Source organism: Octopus sinensis, linkage group LG1 (genome assembly GCF_006345805.1).
Source record: "Octopus sinensis linkage group LG1, ASM634580v1, whole genome shotgun sequence".
NCBI classification, from domain to species: Eukaryota; Metazoa; Mollusca; class Cephalopoda; order Octopoda; family Octopodidae; genus Octopus; species Octopus sinensis.
In genome coordinates, this window is record NC_042997.1 from 100,355,696 (window position 1) to 100,361,695 (window position 6,000).

The following is a 6,000-nucleotide window of genomic DNA, read 5'->3' on the forward strand; positions in this document are numbered from 1 at the left end:
GTTCAGTCCCACTGTGTGGCACCTTGGGCAAGTGTCTTCTACTATAGCCTTGGGCTGACCAAAGCCTTGTGAGTGGATTTGGTAAATGGAAACTGAAAGAAGCCTTGTCGTATGTATGTATGTATAATAATATTAGGGAGTATATATTTTATATATATATATGTATGAATATATATCTATATATATATATGTATGTGTGTGTGTGTGTGTGTATGTTTGTCCCCCCAACATCGCTTGACAACCGATGCTGGTGTGTTTACGTCCCCGTAACTCAGCGGTTCGGCAAAAGAGACCGATAGAATAAGCACTAGGCTTACAAAGAATAAGTCGTGTGGTCGATGTGCTCAACTAAAGGCGGTGCTCCAGCATGGCCACAGTCAAATGACAGAAACAAGTAAAAGAGTATATGGAAGATCCAAAAGGCTCCAGTGCCAAATTTATAGCAAGAAAGCAATGCCAGATCTTAAATGGCCACATAGTACCAAAAGGCCCTTCCTCTCCATCTAGTGAACAGACCCAAACAGCTTAGTCCTTCAATGGTCTACAACTTTTGTTGAGTACTCTCCATACATATCTTTTACTCTCCTACCACCACCTCTCAAATACTTATTTTTGGTTTTTCTTTCGTCATTCTCTCTCCAAATTTAAATTTACTGTGTACAAAGCACCAGCAACTGTTCTCACTGTTAAATAGTTGGCTAAAGGAGCAGAGAAAGTGTGGGATTATGAGGCCATTCTATACCTGTCTCAATAAGGATTATTCAATATTTTTAGTGTTGGTTCCATGAGAAAATACACGTAGTACACTCTGTAATGTAGTTGGCATTATGAAGGGTATCCAGTCACAGAAATTAAGCAAAATATCAGGTAGGTATGAGCACCTTGTCTTTGGAGGCAGTAACCTCCAATGGGAGGTGATTTTGACTATGTTGACTGCCCAACCCATACCAGCATGGAAAGCTAACATAAAATGATGATGATGATAGATACATATACACACAAAAACACACATGGTTATAAGCATCTCAAGTTTCATGTGTGTGTGTGTATATATATATATATATATATACAAACACACACGTGTATACATACACACACAAGAAAAAAATCACCATGCTTGTTAAGGGTCAAATGGAATTTCTATTATTAATAAAGCTATATGCATTTTTGACAAAACATGCATGTTGGTGTGTGTGTGTGTGTGTGTGTATGTGTGTGAGAGAGAGACAGAGTGTGTGTGTGTGTGTGTGTGAGAGCACATGCAAAACAAGGTGGAGAAAATAGTACTCAAATGTCAAAAGTAGAGTAAAACAGTGTTTTATTAAAACTGAAAAGATTTCACAAAACTGAGAGAAGCCCTTAGTATGTGTGTGTCTGTTTGTCCCCCACCACAACCCATCCCCATAACCTAGCAGTTCAACAAAAGATTTCAATGATGTGATTGTTTATTTTTAGATGACATTATAGGATGTGTGAGAGGCAAGATCTGGCCACTTTGAACAGAATATTTTAAACTGAATAAGGTCAGTTTTAATGCTAAAGAGTTAAACTGGCCATAGCCAGCCAAAATATTCTACGTGTTTTATGTTCACACTGGCCAGATCTGGCCTCTCACACCAACCCGACAATATCATTCTAAAAATTAATGGTTACCTCATCAAAGATAATGCATGATTAATAAATAGGTATTACTTTTGACAGAATAATGTGAATGCTAAAGGGTCAAATGTTTATTTCCTGAGTTACTAAATAATTATCACTGTACTGTTTATAAACCTTTATAAACTGTCTAACTGTTCAAAATACTCACAGGTGTCTGATGACAGGTTATGTGAAACACTTGAGTTTGAATGTATATTTCTGGTAGGTCTAAAATAACGAAGGTATTCAATTTGATGAGATTATTTCCCCTGCATTTTTATATTCATGTAATTAATGTTTGTTAGATTCAATCTTTAATTTGTAGTTTTAAATAGCTTTTATTCAATGAAATCTAAATTGTCAATAGTAAAATTGCAAAAGAAGTGAAGGGCAATTGGATTTGAAAACAATAAGTCTAAAAACAGTACAAAATGTCTTCTTTCATATGAACAAAAACAAAAGAAAATATGATTCTTTCTGGCAGAAGAGATCAGACACGAGCACAAGAATCCACTTGCAGCAGAGACTCCAGAGCAAAATCACAGGAGACTGAGTTTTCTTACTACTGGAGTGTTACATTATAAACCCTTCTGAGCTCTGTCATTCCAGCAAGTGCAAGAGTTTTATAACCACCAATGAGCTATGTCATTACAATTACTAGGGTTGCATTATTGCAAATCCCATTAAGTTACTTCATTACAACCACATCTCTATTGTGGTCACTGCAACCACCACTTAGGTATTTCAATACAACCAAAAGTGTATATATGAAAACTGAGCCATTACAACCATCACAACTGATCCGTTTCTTTAAAATCACTAAAGTTTTATCATTGCCACTATTACTAAGCTATTTCATTACAACCACCACTGGGTTTGGTCATTACAAGGACTTGTAAGATTTTGTTACTATAAACAGAGAGATGTTTCATTACAACTGTAACTTAACTGTATCATTATAACCAATACTTGTCTGTGTCATTACAACCCTCACCGAACTATTTCACAGGAATCAAAACTAAGTCATGTCATTACAGCCACAACTGAGATTTCAACTACCTGTACTGTCACATTACAATCAACATTCATATGTGTCATTAAAACACTGCTGAGGTAGTCCACCAGAGCCATTTCTAAACTATTTCAATACAGCCAGCTTAGGTGGATTATTACAAACACAACTGGGTAATGTATTAGCAACAACAGCACTATATTTCCCTGTTTGATAAAATTTAATTTTCCTAATAAAACCATTTATTAAATATTTCAAAGTTATTCCCTGATTTTTGATAAATGTTTAAGTTACTTTGCTGCTTGCATTTCATTTTACATTATTTTACAAGTTTATATCTTTACAAAGTCATTTAAAGACACAGTGGACGTCAACTCGTATACAAAAGGAGAGCATATACATCTTTATATTCTACTTGTTTCAGTCATTGTACTGTAGCCATGCTGGGGCACCACTTTAAAGGGGCTTTCGTCAAACAAATCAACTCTAGTACTTATTTATATTTAAGCCTGGTACTAATTCTATTGGTCTCTTTTGCCAAACTGCTAAGTTATGATGACATAAACAAACCAACAGTTTGTCAAGCAGTAGTGGAGAACAAACAAAGAGACACAGATATATACATACATATTCATACACACACAACAGGCTTCTCTCAGTTTTCATCTACCAAATCCACTCACAAGACTTTGGTCAGCCCAAAGCTATAGTAGAAGACACTTGTTCAAGGTGTCACATAGTGGGACTGAACCCAGAACCCTGTACTTGGGAAGCAAGCTTTTTACCACACAGCCTTGCCTGTGCCTATATATAAAAACAAACATGCACATACACACATCTATCTATTTATATTTCTATCTATAGATATATACAGATATAGTCAACAGAAGAGAAGCTATGCATCAGTCCAGAAGTATTTTCCATTGTTCGAAGCAGTCTTGGAACTCTTGCGAAGTGATGCCTTTTAACACTTCTGTTGTTTTTCTCTTCACCTCTTCCGCATCTGCAAAACATTTTCCTTTCAGGACTTTTTTCATTTGGGGGAACAAAAAAAAGTTTCAGGGAGCAAGATCAAGTGAATATGGAGATGCCATGGTATGAAAGTGTAGGTACAGGAAGTGGTCAAACTCTGGATAAGGAGTAGACAACCACCATACATATATATATATGCATAGAGATATATACATATATATATATACACACATACATATACACACATATATACATAAATACGTACATATACATATATAAATATTCATATATACATACATATACATATTCATTTATATATATATATATATATATATACATACATATAGATATACAAATATACACATACATATAGATTAACCCATGCCAGCATGGAAAACGGGTGTTAAACGATGATGATGATGATGATATATATATACACATATATTGGGTTGGCAACTAAGTTGGTGCCATTTAAAAAATTTTATAGTCTATTTTTTTTCGAGATTTCTATTTTTGAATCATTTTTGAATGTATTTTATTTTTCTAGTTAGTTTTAGTTAATTTTTGTTTATTTTCAGATCATTAAGATGGAATGTCAAGTTAAGAAAAATGAGCATTTTCGACACCTTTTTGCTTTTAATCAAGGTTCTAAGGCCGCAAAGGCTGCTTGCGACATTTGTACTGTTTATAGAGAGGGTGCCATAGCTGAAAGAACTGCTCGTGATTGGTATGCCAAGTTCAAAAATGGAATTTTGACCTAAAAGACGCACCTCGTTCTGGCGTCCACTTGAGTTTGATGAAAAGCGATCAAACCAACTTTTGCATGAAAATTCTCGTTAAACAACAAGGGAAGTGGCAGAGAAAATGTATACATACATACATACATATATATATACACACACGTGTGTGTGTCCGTCCCCACCTAACATCGCTTTACAACCAATGCTGGTGTGTTTATGTACCTGTGCCTTAGCAGTTCGGCAAAAGAGACCGATAGAATATGTACTAGGCTTACAAAGAATAAGTCCTGGGGTCGATTTGCTCGACTAAAGGTGGTGCTCCAGCATGGCCACAGTCAAAATGACTGAAACATGAAAAAAAATAAAAGAATATATATATATATATAGACATTGATATATATCCATACATATACATATATAAATATATATTTACATACATATATATATACTCAGTGTGTGACACTCAAATTGTACACATAAGACAACTGAATATCGTCATATGTACTACATACTGCTCACCGGATGCCCCAAATCACACAGGCATGTTTGAAGACTGCCTAACAAAAATAAAACATTTCGGATCTTTTCCTTTTGAACAGCAGACAATTTCTAGTTAACTAAACACTTTAAAACTTCGTATACTGGTAGAAAAAAACGTTTTTTTCTCTTGGCTTTCTTGAGAAAATTGCAATTTGTTTGTTTAACATAGTTTAATTTTTCGAATTTTAACCAATCCTAAGCTGTCTTTTGAGCTAAAATCATTTGCTGCGTCTAAAACTGAGACAACATCCTGTAACTAATCCTAAACCTCCCCCCTAACCCTAAATTTTTTTTTCTTAATTGTAAAATTAATTTAATTGTTACGCGTGTAAAAAAAACTAAAGCAATGGAATTAAATTAATTTAACAATTAAGAAAAAAAAAATTAGGGTTAGGGGGGAGGTTTAGGGTTAGTTACAGGATGTTATCTCAGTTTTAGACGCAGTAAATGATTTTAGTTGAATGGAGGTAATCGATTGGTTAAAATTGCCGAAATGCTCGGATTTTCAGACGAAATATCTTACAAACTATAGAATTTTCTGAATAAAACCAAAAGAAAATGATGTTTTATAAACACATTCTACCAGTATACGAAGTTTAAAAGTGTTTAGTTAACTAGAAATTGTGTTGACATCTGCCGTTCAAAAGGAAAAGATCCAACATTTCTACATTTAAGAGATGAGGAATTATGTACATTATTTACATTCGACAGATATTTGTCACCATCTTGTTTGTTGTTGATACACACTCCAGCCTTTTTCAGGTGTCTTGGGGAAATTTCAAACCTGGGTTCTCATTCCTAAGGTATTTTTTGATATTATTATCATTATTATTGTTATTGTTCAGGTCACTGCTTGGAATTGAACTCGGAATCTTGGGGTTAGTAGCCTGCGCTCTTAACCACTATGCCATATGCCTGTAGGCAATTATGGAGTGAATTTTAGGGCTTATAAATCTAATATTTTTCTATCCTTCCTTAATACCGGTTCCCATATGCTGCTCATATCTGCACTCGGTCTGCTTAGGAGGTTGTTGTGTCCTAGCATATGTGCTGCTTCTTTTAGTTTTCGTATTTTCTAGTGGTGTTCTCTGTCTA

The 6,000-nt window shown here is 34.7% G+C and overlaps 1 protein-coding gene across 3 annotated transcripts in view; it reads right to left on the minus strand.

Annotated features, from left to right (window-relative positions):
* LOC115212955 (interferon-inducible double-stranded RNA-dependent protein kinase activator A homolog) overlaps positions 1-6,000 on the minus strand; it is a 47,837-nt gene that overhangs the window by 21,317 nt on the left and 20,520 nt on the right. The window lies entirely within an intron of this gene.